The sequence below is a fragment of the Oncorhynchus gorbuscha genome, linkage group LG18, assembly GCF_021184085.1.
Source record: "Oncorhynchus gorbuscha isolate QuinsamMale2020 ecotype Even-year linkage group LG18, OgorEven_v1.0, whole genome shotgun sequence".
Classification (NCBI taxonomy): Eukaryota; Metazoa; Chordata; class Actinopteri; order Salmoniformes; family Salmonidae; genus Oncorhynchus; species Oncorhynchus gorbuscha.
The window spans coordinates 19,781,348-19,795,594 of NC_060190.1; positions in this window are offsets into that span (position 1 = coordinate 19,781,348).

A 14,247-nucleotide genomic window follows, 5' to 3' on the forward strand; every position below is an offset into this window, starting at 1 on the left:
TGATTTTGGAGTCTTCATGACTGTTTGATACAAGGGTGGAATTTCTGTTGCTCGCATAATTATATCAACATAATTGAAGGTGTAAATTTGGGCAACAGTGCACTCAACACCATCCAAACACAACCTAATTTGATACCTGGCACAGCTCAAATGGCACATCATAAGTCTATGAATCATATCTTCCCAATTCCACCTGTTTGTGAGCATTAGGTTGTCTTACTGGCTGGGCAAACACTGGAAACTCACAACAGAGTAGTCACCTGTACCTTGTGGAGAGAAAGTACCTAAGAGTCCTAAAATGTCCACTGGGGCCAGCGATATTCTTAGCAACAGCTCAGCTACTACTTGGCGCTGACCTATTTCTTCCTTCACCGTGAAAAATTGGTCCTGCCAGCTGGAGAGCTGTTACTGGTGCCTCATTGCCCCTCCATGTGGCTTACTTTTAAAGGCCCTGCCGGCCTCCAACCAAAAGCCCATTTTCCAGCTGGTGCGAGCCCGGGTCCCGTGCCACCAAGAGTAATGGCCATGGTCACGGTCGGTCAGGAAAGCGTACCGTATCCATCTGCCGTGCTGTGGTCGTGGATGCTGACATAACATCTCACATCTAGAAAATGGTGCTACGTGTTTTCTGTGATAAATATTTGTGTCTGCGTGTGTTTGTATACATAAGAAGGATATGTGTCCTGTCAAATGCGTATTGGGTGGTGTAATCCACACGCTATACCACGAGCCTAATTTGTTTATCTGGACTCGCATGAGCCACTCGGGGGGCACAGAAGGCAGTCAGGAGCACAGAAGGAGAGAGCTGCAGCGGATACCCAGGCGGTGTCCCAAATGAAACCCTATTCCCTATGTATGGCAGTACGTCTCACTGGGCCCGTAGGGAAAAGGGTGCTATTTGAGACGCAACCCCAGTGAACCCCATTGAGAGAGGCCGTCCATTACTGCCGATGGCCATTTATGTTTAAGGGCACTCCAAGTCCCATCGTAAATTTCTTCCATTTGAAGAAGGGGGAAGGGGGGGGTTCTTGTGAACATTGGTGGTTATTTATAACATGTAACCACTATCGTTCATGTCACCTTTTCTTCACAGAAAAATGATGTTTAATGTAGCCTGCTGTACTACAGTTAATTACCATATTGGATAGTGAGTCACATGTGCTTGACTATAGGAAATGTACCCTTTACGTTTTATAAACAAATCCCTTTACATGTATGTTTTTGAACCGGAGAAAGAGGCCTACCAGCACAATTTCTGAGGCACATGGAAGAGAAATTATCATAGCTTTTTTGTGTGCAAAGAACAGCATGACCAAGCTTTGCAAGCCCATTTTGGTAAACACTGACTTACCAGCAGGCAGGGTTTTTCGAAGGCTTTGCTTTTCTTAATTGACAGATTGGCTTGACTCACAAATGTGCATGCATTACTTTGGGTCCAATGTTGGAACATAAACATGTGAACAAGTCCATCTGTTGATGAGCATCAAACAGAATCGATGATGCACAGCCACATACTGTACCTGTGTATTACCAAGCATTGTGTAGGTGTTTGTGTTGGCTGGTGCCAACAAGCCAATATTGCGATCCCATTATTATTTTTGTTGTGATTTAGTGTAAAGTATTCATATGGATTAAAGGTGTGCATTCAAACATTCAAAGTTACTACGTTACAGAAATCAACATGCTCATTTGTAAATTGTACACTGAGTATATAAAACATTAAGAACACCTGCTCTCTGCAGAGACATAGACTGTCCGGGTGAGTCCAGGTGAAAGTTTAGATCCCTTATTGATGTCACTTGTTGTATCCACTTCAGTCAGTGTAGATGAAGGGGAGGAGCCAGGTTAAAAAGGATTTGAGACAATTGAGCCGTTAATTGTGTATGTGGCTTTGAACAGGGTATGCTAGTAGGTGCCAGGCACACTGGTTTGTGTCAAGAACTGCAAAACTTTCACGCTCAACAGTTTCCCCTGTGTATCAAGAATGGACATCCAGCCAACTTGGCACAACTGGGACACAATTAGTCATCAGAATCTTCATTTTTCATTTTAAAGACCACGTGAGTCAGTAATCAGACCAAGATTCCCAGACACCAGAAGTCTTTCAAATGTATCATCTGACCCACAAATGTGTTATTTTTAGACGTTTTAGATGGGATGGAAACATTAAAAAGTCATGAAAAAATGCTCTGGAAATGCAAACGGATGAATCAAATTAGCCCAATTTACTCCGCTATAGATATCCTCAGAAGCACATCCAAAACCCGTGTCTAGATTCCAAATATTCTTATAGAGTAGTTCTTTCCCCAGTTCCCTTTCCAACTTGGCCCAATGGTTCTGGACTAAATAGGTGCCAGCAGTGACGTGGAAACATGCGGTGCATCTAAGAACTGGCGTCCTCTCCCTTTTTCTGTACTCAACTCAAAACACAGGATAGGTCAGAGCAATGTTGTGGTTGCCACCGGGAATGTGCTTTTGTCCTTCAAGTTATTTCACGTCAGTGCAGATGAAGGAAAGGAGATGAGGAGAGGAAGCCACTTTAGACTATTGAGATGTACTCCTATATACAATCCTTTCCTCGCACCTATCAGAAGGTCACAAGGCGACTTACAAAAAATATATGTCATGTTTTCAAGGGTTATACTGTTGTAATAGGATTTAGATTAGGAGTGTTTGTAATGTGTTCAGACATTTGATTGTGCTATTTGATGTCACATGTTTTGCAAGCCTGGCATTGTATCTATTTTGCAAAAACATAACTGAAACTGTATTGGTGCTTCTTATTTCTTAAGCTGTTTATGAATGTGTTATATGGTTTATATTCACAGTAGGGTGCCTGAAGCATTACCTACGTATATGTTTCTCTCAGCATTGCTTCCTTTACTTTGAATGTCCACTCGTATATCTTCAGCTTATATTTCATAGTGTGTGGGTGTTTATTTTGCAAAGAGGTAATGTAGATGCACACAGACACAAATACACATACTCACACACACACACATCCAAAATCCTCAGTATTCCACTCATGAGTGTAAAATTGCATCTGGCACCCAAAGGCATTTACACTGCGGAAACACAGCTTCCCTCAGTTCTTTGCCTTTCACGCTGTCACATGATATAAACTTGTACACATTTTTCTGGCATTTTCTCTCCTTGTGTACTTGGCATGAGATGCTTACTCTTTCTCTACTGAAGGAGGTATCTATTTTCTTCAACTCCAAATCAAATAAGACTATAAGACTATAATCCTGGAGATAAACTTCACATAATTTAATTAAAATTTAATTAAACGTACTGCACAATCCCCCAAACAATTCTCAAAGCCTTGTGGGACAACAAACAAGTCTTATCAAGTTTTAAACTATCATCCGTTTTGGTAAAAAAACGTACTTAATGGGAAATGTACCTAATTTAAGCAACATATAACAATTATTCATTGATTGGCTTCATGAATTAAATATAAGGGGCCTATTAATATTGTTACCTGAGTGTATATGTGAATTACTGATTATATAAATCTGTCTCATTAGGACTCGAGGGACAGTGCCTGCATCAGCCCCCAGGCACATGCTTCCTGATTCTAACTAGTCCAAACTCTCAGCCATCCACTTGCTCTAGCTTACTTCAAAGCAGCGGGAGAGGAAAGAGGCCTACATTAGCATATATTTACATACCTGCAGATGCACCCTAATTTGTGGCAGCTGTTGGATTAAATACTTCTCATTGGGAGAGATGCATGGGTGTAATTTCCACTAGGGACTAGAGTCAGCCTGGAGTGTTAGATGGGTGGGGTTTGCAGCTTTGTGACTATTCTATTGGTCCATTATGCCAGACAAGCTCAGTCATTGCACATATAAAGTGTCACACCATGAACTGTTTCACCTGTCTTGTACTTGTCTATGCCCCCCACCAGGTGTCTCCCATTTCCCTCATTATCCCCTGTGTATTTATTCCTTTGTTTTCTGTTTCTGTTGTCAGTGCGACTTGTTTTGTCAGGTCTTACCAGCATGTTTCCCATTTCGCCTGTTCTCAAGTTTTTGTTTTCTAGTCTACCCGGTTCTGACCATTCTGGCAACCCTGAACCTGCCTGCCGTCCTGTACCTGCCTGACTCTGACCTGGTTTACGAACCTCTGCCTGCCTTCAACCTGCCTTTTGCCTGCCCCTTTGTGATAATAAATATTCTGAGAATTGAACTCTCCGCCTCCTGTGTCTGCATCTGATTCATATCCTGAGACGCGATAATAAAGTATCTGAAATGACTTCAAATATTATTTAAATCCAGTCCCTGCTAGGTACGCGCACACATACATTTCAATGTTAAATGTTTATCCCCAACACTTTTGTCTAGTGATGTCATAATGTATTGCCCAATTAGATTGTGTAGAAATGTATGAAATGGCAATTTGGCAAAAGAGTTTTGAGTAGCAATGGGGGAGGTCCCCCAAAACCCTTGTCTGATGTTGCTCCCCCACCATTTATATACAAGTTTTGTAGGAATGTTAATTTAAGGGCCTTTTAAATCATAATGAAAAAGGTTACATGGACATGGAAGTCCTAGATCAGCCCTTCATGCTGAACAGAGTAAAACAGAATGGGACTTTCTGTCTTTTCATTCTAAAACGCATGTAAGATGAACGTTATGTTTGAAATCCCTCTCTAACCCCCATCTGCTGAAAGCACTGCAGAAGTCAAAGAGCTAATAGAACTCATTATAAACCCATGAATGTTCCAGTAATTCACACATAGTCTTTGCCCAAAAGGCGCTACCCCCTCTATTATTTCCGTCTTTGAGCTCGTAACTGTAAGTCAGCAATAAACCGAAATAAGTGTGTAAAACCTGACATTTTTTCACACAAAACAATTCGGTTATATTCTTTGCCTCGTCCCTTGCATCCAGGCTAAGAAATCAATTTCAATCTCCATAAAATGCGGGTGTCTTTAGCGGTAAAACCGATTAGTGTTTGATGTTACAGTATCTATACTTTGACCAATGTGCATTCCCTCTAGATTTTTGTCAAATATGTGTGTGTGTGTGTGTGTGTTTGTGTGTGTTCCAGTTCATTGTGTTACTGACATTATTTAAAGTTGTTGTAGGCCATAAACAGGTTTACGTTAACAATTTTTCACAGATCTCTAATTATTTTTACAAGGAGTCAAGAATTAAAAATAAAAATTACGGTCGCTTTACCATTCAAAAGACTATCTACTCCCATAAGACACAATAGTTGTCAGAATAAATCAAATCAAGGGTACAAGGATTTCAAATACAGTATAATCGTTTTGACGGGCATTTCTGGAACAAATATCCAGGGACAATGAAATATCAAACAATTTACACAAATGTCGGAAGACTGTCGACACAACACTCAATTACACTAAGTATGACATCGCTCTGGACATTTCAGTCAGCTTTGAGTTTTGCCTGATCTGAAAATCCTCGCACGGTGCATGGGATCTTTCGTTTCCGTCCGTTTCCTCGCAGTCTGCACAGGTTACTTTAATGGATGCGGACGGCCCTTGACACTTCGTGGTTTTAATTGTGTTTGGATTGGCTTCGTGTTTAGACTGTGAAGATGAGAGGTGAGAGAGCCTCATTCTACTAAGATCCATCTGCTGTTGTGGGAAAACATTACCTGAACTTTCTTGGTGAGACGGGGATAACGCAGTCATAAGCATGTCATAAGAGTTATAAGCTGTTATACACTCTTACAAAAAAGGGTTCTAAAAGGGTTCTTCGGCTGTTCACATAGGAGAACCCTTTATAGTTTCAGGCAGGACCCTTTGTGGTAAGGGTTCTACATGGAACCCAAAAGGGTTATACCTGCACTAAAAGGGTTCTACCTGGAACCAAAACTGGTTCTTCAAAGGGTTCTGCTATGGGGACATCCGAAGAACCCTTTTAGGTTCTAGGTAAGCACCTTTTTCTAAGAATATAGCTAAGAGTCTACATGCCCTTCAGTTTCAGCCTTGACTTACTTCTGCCAGGGAAGGGTGCATCGGGGTAGTAGCCTAACTACTGGGGCTCCAGGTAGAAGTTCCCTTTTGGCACAGATCTAGAGTCAGCTTACCATCCTCAAATCCTAACCTTAACCATTATCAGGAAATAAACTAAACTGACCTTAGATCAGCTTCCAGGGGCAACTTACTCCCCACTGGGTCAGACAACAAAGGACGAAATCATGTCAGGGCAAGAACACAAAAGTTAGAGCTTAGAGTTAGAGTTTTTAGAAAATCCTGACAAAAAATATAACACAACCATCTATAATAATAATATAATAATATATATATAATAATTTAAAGTTTCACTATTTGAATTTGCAACATGAATCAGTCATTTTGTTACAATACATGGTTAAAGATAGTTGGGCTACTTTTAATGTTATTAATTTGTAGAAAATGAGCCATTTAATTTGGTCTATCAAGTTCTGATGTCTGAAAATGTATAAAATATTCTGAGCTTTAATAAAATAAATGCACTTCAAGGATTGGCCATGACGCATGAAACTAAATGGCTGTTCAATTCTGTCACCAAGGTCCAGAGCATTATACGCTACCTTCCCCTCACCCCTACCTTCCTCCAAGACTCTCTCCTAATCCACTAAATTCTTTCCTCAGCTCAACCTTCCTAACCCAGCATGTAATAATTACTCATTTCTACCCACCCCTCTTATGCAATGCATATTGAATTAAAGCCCATCTTCAAACCTCTCCCTCCCACTCCCTCAACCCTAAAGACCATCATTTAGGAGCCTGCTGAGTCATTGATTGGATTGTGAAGGGGTCACAGAGATTATACCAACCCGCCACAGTGACAAAATGGCCAACCATGTGACAGGACATGCTCTCAGCCAATCTCCATTAGAGCGTGGCTAATGGGATGTGTGCATTGATTTTGTTCTGTCGTGGCCGTTGCCTCAATACTTTACAGTGATGATCGTATCAGCACTGATCAAACATTAAATCTCGAATATTTAGGATATTATGGCAATCACCACCATTTCAGAAGCCAATAGCGCCAATTTGACCAGGAAGGATGGAGAACTTTGGATGGGTGTTTGTTTTAGCCATGCACGTTATTGTCAATAGGGGCAGAGTAATGGAAGGGTTAGTCAGATGGATGACATCAATACTAACATCAATACTTTTTACAGAGATACTTGCTGTCAAGGAATTGAACACACGCTATAATACACCATAAAAAGGAATTCCATTCCAAATCAAGAGCATGTTGACCTTGACCCCTTTTGATTTTGCCCATGGTATAAAACGACTATTCCCAGACCAAAACAGGATTAACTATGAACTAGTACAGTGTCAATATTAGGAGTCATTCATATGCAACTCCAGCTGAGAATGAAAATGAATGTAGGCTGAGACTGAGACGTTCCTAATATGGAGACTGTAGTGGAGGATTCTCATACATTGTCTTGCTGACAGTCAGCTATGCCCTACAGGAAGTTAAGCCCTTTGGGCCAGCTGGCAAACTCACTCAGCTCACCAGCCCTCTAGCACTAAGGGACCTCCAGGGAAGCTCAATGTCAGCCAGAGGTCGCAGGCCATTATCAATCATTGTTCAATACTGCTGTATATAAAGTAGTATTTCCTTCCACATGTTGTGCCACATTTCTGCCGACTCCACCATTGACTGGTTCCAGGAACCAGCAGTATCTTTCAATATCTGAAAATGATGCTATGCAGAGTAGCCCATTGTGTGTAACTACAGATCTTGGAGATGAGATTATCCCACCCCTGATCTAACCATTAGAAGATTGAGAAAATATCTGATCATGTGTCAGTTGTGGGGGGGTAACCTCTCTACCTACTCCACAACACTGTTTTCCTCGTAAGTGTCAATTGTTGCACAACAGAACCTGATATAACTTGTGCAGGAAAAGATACCTCTGCATGTTTCTCTCCCCTAAACATGTTACAATTTCCATTACTTTTTAAAACTAAGCAAATGATTACCATATAGTTGGTTTTGTAAATTGCAAGGTGGTGGACCGCCTCAAAACACACACACACACACACACACACACACACACACACACACACACACACACACACACACACACACACACACACACACACACACACACACACCCCAGAGACCCCCTCTGATGATTTTTAGGAATGTCTCCATCCTCCCAGCACGCAACAGTGCCTGGAGCAAGAGCTTCAAAGGCTCGACAACGTGTGAAACAATATATCTCATATCTCACACGTCCTCCTGTGCCATTCTTCTCTTGTGTGTGTGTGTGTGTGTGTGTGTGTGTGTGTGTGTGTGTGTGTGTGTGTGTGTGTGTGTGTGTGTGTGTGTGTGTGTGTGTGTGTGTGTGTGTGTGTGTGTGTGTGTGTGTGTGTGTGTGTGTGTGTGTGTGTGTGTGTGTGTGTGTGTGTGTGTGTGTGTGTGTGTGCATTCAAACTCCTGTGTCATCGCTTGCAGGATCGCTTGTGTGTTTCGACACAGCGATCTGTCAGTCACGTTGGCAACTGCACACTGCCTATCGTGGGTGGGAACAAATCATACTGTTAGAATTCTGCACACGTCTCCCGTATTAAGAACCAAGTGGTTTTGATGGCACCAGTTTTGACAGACATGCTGAGTAAATACAGCTTCAGCTCGGTTATCTCCCAGGAGTACCGATTACAAACTGTAGAGTTGGACAAGGTTGCATTCCAAATAGGTTTAGACCCTGTATGGGCCCTAGTCGACAGTAGTGTACTACAAATGGGAATAGGTGACATTTGGGACACAACCTAAGGGCTCCACTTTACATATAGTCTTCATAAAACATTTACAGCACTTCCATATGGAAACCCCTAAAGGGAGTGTACAAAAAATGTATGACAAGTTGCATGTGTAACATTGTGGGTTATGTTTCCACTTGCCTCTAAAGAAATGTGTATTTAATGTTCAAGCATTCTTATTGGTTGGGTCAATTTCGATGACAATAAGGCGTGTTGTTATTGGCCCCACTCAGAATGTCAAGTCTCCCCCATATGAAAATGTGACGCATTAGTTAGGTCACATTCTGAAAACTGTATTCTATATTTGATATTTTACAACGTGTAAAAGTTTGCTGTACGTTGCGTTCGAGCCTGTTTCACATAGTTCTAGGATTGGGGATGTGTCTATGGATTTTCTGGCGGGCATTGTTAAACAGATAGGTCACTCCATAGGTGAAAATATTGCCTCTCGTTCGGAATCGAAGGCTATGGGAGATGGGATTGGACTTTTTTTATTTTGTTGGTGGTACCAAGGTTGGGGCCAGCTCTAGTCTGAATGTCGTGGTGACAAATGATGTCAGGGAACCAGTGTGTTTCAGGGGGGATGATTCAGAGAAATGCACAGTACATGAGTGGGAGGAGATAATGTTAGTGTACATGCAGAAGAAGGGCTATGGTGGGCAGGAGAGGTCAGATGAAGTTTTGGACAGGCTGATGTGGTGGGCGCGGGATGTGTTAAGAGTAAGCCTACGCAGTAACCCAGTTGACTTAAGCCAGGGCCCTAGACCAGTTTTTGACATTGTGAAGCATCACTTTAGTGACACAATCAACTCTGACATGCCCCTAGCTGATGTTTATTCGACGTTGCCATTGGAAGGGGAGACTCCATTTGACTACTGGATTAGACTGAACAGGGCCATAGAGGTGGCAGAGGACAGTTTGAAGAGGCAGAACAAGGAGCTAGACAATCCATCAGGTGTTCTGACTGTCATGTTCATCAAGCACTGTCCAAACCCAGAGCTGTCATTGATATTCATATGCAAACCACAGCATGAGTGGATGGCTGCGGAGGTACATGGCAGACTAGAGATGTACCAGAGGAAGTGCAAGGCTCCACGTCCCTTGCGACTGCCCCCACTGGTCACCACACTGACACAGGAAGTAAGTAGGCCAGATTCGGCTGTTGAAAAATGCCCGGAACCCTTGCCGCAGCCCACGAGGCATTGGATCGTGTAATTGCCATGCTTGAACGGGTCTTGGAGCAGAAGCAACAGCAACCTGTAGGCGGCTATGATAACCGTTTCCAGAGGAGGCCCAGGAGAAGGGAGAACCCATCTTTGAAATGCAAGTGTGTGGGGATGCAAATCACTGTTATGGAGCTGGGCACACACGTCAAGAATGTCCTTGTGCTTCATCGGTAACACCCATCGCTCCATCAAACAGCTCCATCAAACGGCAACACGGCTCAGCGGCAGGAAAACTAGCTGGCCCGCACGGTGTGGGGTAGGGGGGAGTACTGGGCCTTGTGAGGTGCCCTAATCAGATACTGATGTAGATTTAGAGTCAATATATTAAAGTGTTTGAGATGAAATTAAGCCAATTTATAAAGTAATTATTCAAAATACACAGTGCTCCACAACGATAAACGTTTCTATACTAGTGTGTTACTGGGGGATGTTGTAGAGGTGAGCGCTATAATTGACAGTCGTTCTATGGCATGCACATTGAGCTCAACGATGGTGCCACGCCTTGAGAAATAGGTGTGCTCAAGGGTGGCTCTCTCAGTCCAACCGAAGTGGTGTTGGTTGGCTGCATGGGGGTTGAAGACCAAGCCAGTAGGTGTGTGCAAATTGAATCTGTCACTGTATGGCAACAGCGTCTCTGTCCCTGTTCTAATAGTGGATGGCCAACGTGATGAGCTCATCCTAGGCAACAACATGGTAAAACACCTCATCGGGGAGCTGAAGACGACCGGTGACTTCTGGGAGAAGATATCATCGTCTGAACACAATGGAGATGACAAACTGTTCTGTCTGCTGGGTAATGTAGAGATATGGAAAGGAACCAAAGTGCCAGAAAGAGTGGGCGCGGTAAGGCTGAAGCAGGGCGGTCACATTGGAGCCTATGTAGGAGCATTTAGTCTGGGGCCGGCTGTGTACGCCTCAAAATGTATCCGCGGGCAGTGCTGTCATTATTGAGCCTACGAGGGCACGCTCAAGACCGAAAAACATTCTAGTGAGGAGAACAGTAGTGACATTGGGTCCCTGTCAAAGTTACCAATCTCTCACCTAAGCCAGTAACAGTGAGACGCAATGCCAAGATAGTGGACTTTGACACTGACTATATAGATGGGCCCACTGTCCCACCAGTCCCTCTGGTGTAGCAGATACACAAAATAGCTGACAATCCAGACTTCGACAATGGTAGTACAGATAGCTTGACAGTGACGTCAATCCACACAGAGTGACAAGTGAGGTGTTGCACGAGTTAGGGCTAGGTGACATTGACATTGAGTCCACTCAGTGGTCACAACAGTGTAAGGCCAAGCTAGTTCAGCTTATAGCCCGCTATGGGTCTATCTTCTCCCGGCACAAAATAGATTGCGGGAAGACTACTGGTTATGTCCATCGCATCAGACTCAGTAACATTTTTAGGCTACCTTACAGTAGGCTCTGGCGATTTGAGACTGTATACAGACGTCCAATGGCTCAATGTTCACACCGTAAAGGATTAACACCCTCTACCTCACCAAGCTGATGCTCTGGCGACCCTGGGTGGCAATGCCTTCTTTTCAACGATGGATTTGACCTCAGGCTACTACAATGTGGAGGTGTCCGAAAAGTTGAGGAATTTATTCTGCAAATGATCATGGAAATATATATCTATTTCTAATTATTTTAGATGATTACATCTTGTTATTATATTTAACTAGGCTTACCTGTTATTTTGTTTTGAATAAGTGTCTTATATTCCACACTTGTACTACTAGGCTACTTTTGCCTTCTTGCAATGCAAGCTTTCAACCACTAGAAACTGTGAGCACACATGGTTTAAATTTTGCAGGAGGATAAGCACATTCTCACATCAAGTTCAGTCTTTATAAATGCAAACTTTTGCGTGAAAACTGGTGCACGCATGTTTTGGGGTATATTTTGTGTGTACCCAAACATTTATCAATTAAGCCCCTGGTGTGCTAGGGCATAGTCATTTCCATTGAAATGTAATGGAATTGTTGGACTTTGTCGAGACCTAGTGTTCGCGCCTCATGAAGGTGGATTACTGGGCTGAAACACTCTAACAATAAGGAGGAATTTGGACAAAAATGATGGACATTATCTGACAAAACAAACATTTATTGTGGAACTGGGATTCCTGGGAGTGCATTCAGATGAAGATCATCAAAGTTAAGCGAATATTTATAATGCTATTTCTGACTTCTGTTGACTCCAACATGGCGGATATCAATTTGGCTTGATTTGTCATCTGAGATACACAGATTATAGCATGGTTTGCTTTTCTGTAAAGTTTTTTTGAAATCTGATACAGCGGTTGCATTAAGGAGAAGTATATCTTTAATTCTGTGAATAACACTTGCAATGTTTATCAATGTTTATTATGAGTATTTCTGTAAATTGATGTGGCTCTCTGCAAAATCACCGGATGCTTTGGAACTACTGAACATAACGTGCCAATGTAACCTCGGATTTTTGGATATAAATATGCACTTTACCGAATAAAATATACATGTATTGTGTAACATGAAGTCCTATCAGTGTCATCTGATGAAGATCATCAAAGGTTAGTGATTCATTTTATCTATATTTCTGCTTTTTGTTACTCCTCTCCTTGGCTGGAAAAATGGCTGTGTTTTTCTGTGACTTGCCTCTGACCTAACATAATCGTTTGGTTTGCTTTCGTCGTGAAGCCTTTTTGAAATCGGACACTGTGGCTGGATTTAGAAACAAGTGTTGTAAATCCTATCCAAATTCCTATGTTTGAGGAATTTTAATTATAGGATATCTGTTGTTTTGAATTTGGCGCCGTGCAGTTTCACTGGCTGTTGACCGGTGGGACGCTACTGTCCCACGTACCCTAGAGGGGTTAAACTCAGTTTTTCACAATTCCTGACATTTAATCCTAGTAAAAAAATCCCTGTCTTAGGTCAGTTAGGATCACCACTTTATTTTAAGAATGTGAAATGTCAGAATAATGGTAGAAAGAATTATTTATTTAAGCTTTTATTTCTTCCATCACATTCCCATTGGGTCAGAAGTTTACATACACTCAATTAGTATTTGGTAGCATTGCCTTTAAATTGTTTAACTTGGGTCAAGAATTTTGGGTAGCCTTCCACAAGCTTCCCACAATAAGTTGGGTGAATTTTGGCCAATTCCTCCTGACAGATCTGGTGTAACTGAGTCAGCTTTGAAGGCTTCCTTGCTCGAAAATGCTGGCTTTTTTATGGCGGTTTTGGAGCATTGGCTTCTTCCTTGCTGAGTGGCCTTTCAGGTTATGTCAATATAGGACTTGTTTTACTGTGGATATAGTTACTTTTGTACCTGTTTCCTCCAGCATCTTCACAAGTTCCTTTGCTGTTGTTCTGGAATTGATTTGCACTTTTCGCACCAAAGTACGTTCATGTCTAGGAGACAGACCGCATCTCCTTCCTGAGTGGTATGATGGCTGCATGGTCCCATGGGGTTTATATTTGCGTACTATTGTTTGTACAGATGACCGTGGTACATGCAGGCATTTGGAAATTGCTCCCAAGGATGAACCAGACTTGTGGAGGTCTACAATTATTTTTCTGAGGTCTTTGCTGATTTCTTTTGATTTTCCCATGATGTCAAGCAAAGAGGCACTGTTTGAAGGTAGGCCTTGAAATACATCCACGGGCACACCTCCAATTGACTCAAATGATGTCAATTAGCCTATCTGAAGCTTCTAAAGCCATGAGATCATATTCTGGAATTTTCCAAGCTGTTTAAAGGCACAGTCAACTTAGTGTATGTAAACTTCTGACCCACTGGAATTGTGATACAGTGAATTATAAGTGAAATAATCTGTCTGTAAACAATTGTTGGAAAATATATTGTGTCATGCACAAAGGAGATGTCCTAACCGACTTGCCAAATCTATAGTTTGTTAAGAAGTTTGTGGAGTGTTTGAAAAATGTGTTTTAATAAACTTCCGATATCAGCTGTACCTTAAACGCTGAGTGATGGGCCTGGAGAAATGTAACCATCAAATTCATAGACATCGCTATAGATGCAAGGACTGACCAACAATGACATCAACATTATAGTTTTAACCATGTTTTGAGGCTATATGGTGTTTGTTACACTTTCATTGTTTATAAACATTGGAGTAAAAAATATATATTTTGGGTTCTGATGGGGTACGACATGAGGCATTTATCAGTTATATTATTCAAGAATCAATGGTTATATATCATTAATTTATACATCCACAAATGGATATTGCAACTAAGGATTTTATAACACAATTTATGGTAT